Raw genomic sequence first — 1069 nt, 5'->3', positions numbered from 1 at the left:
AAGCCCTGAATGCCCCTGACCCCCACGGGACCCCCCCCGGGCCACAGCTCTGAACTGGGACCACCACTCTGAACTGGGACCACCGTTCCAAACCAGAGGCCGGGAGTCAAACTACGGCACCGGGGGTCCCCGGCAGGACCCCTGACCCCCAACCGCAGCACCCTGTGTCCCTGACCCCAGACCCATCTCCCGATGGCTCTGACCCAGAGCCAGGGCACCAAAGCGGGACCCCAGACCCACCACCCCATATCCCTGACCCAGTGCCAGGGGCCATACCCAGGACCCCAGACCCATATCCACATGTCCCGGACCCACATCCAGGGGCTCAAAGCAGGACCCCAGACCCATCTCCCCACGTCCCTGACCCAGATCCAGGGCATACCCAGGACCCCAGACCCATTTCCCCACATCCCTGACCGGGATCCAGAGGCCATACCCAGGACCCCAGACCCACCTCCCCATGGCCCTGACCCAGATCCAGGGGCCCAAAGCAGGACCCCAGACCCATCTCCCCACGTCCCTGACCCACATTCAGAGGCCATACCCAGGACCCCAGACCCATATCCCATGTCCCTGACCCACATCCAGGGGCCTAAAGCAGTACCCCAGACCCCAAACCACAGCACCCCTGACACCAGACCCCTCTCCCCATGGCCCTGACCCACATCCAGAGGCCATACCCAGGACCCCAGACCCATCTATCCACGTCCCTGACCCAGATCTATGGACCCAAAGCAGGACCCCAGACCCCAGAACCATCTCCCACGTCCCTGACCCAGATCCAGAGGCCATACCCAGGACCCCAGACCCATATCCGCATGTCCCTGACCCACATCCAGGGCCCCAAAGCAGGACCCCAGACCCATCTCCCCACATCCCTGCCCCAGACGCGTGTACCCAAACCCCCCAATGATGACCCCCAGTCCCCCATCTCCCCAGGCCGGACTCCCAAGCCCCCCTTCCCCAGACCCCAAACCATCCCCAAAACGCGGCTGAGAGAGGCCGGCATGGCCCAGCATGGCCCACCACGGCCCAGCACGGCCCAGCACGGCCCACCATGGTCCGGCAC

The sequence above is a fragment of the Charadrius vociferus genome, unplaced genomic scaffold, assembly GCF_000708025.1.
Source record: "Charadrius vociferus isolate BGI_N301 unplaced genomic scaffold, ASM70802v2 scaffold41, whole genome shotgun sequence".
In the NCBI taxonomy this organism is placed as follows: Eukaryota; Metazoa; Chordata; class Aves; order Charadriiformes; family Charadriidae; genus Charadrius; species Charadrius vociferus.
This window is presented reverse-complemented; position numbering follows the sequence as displayed.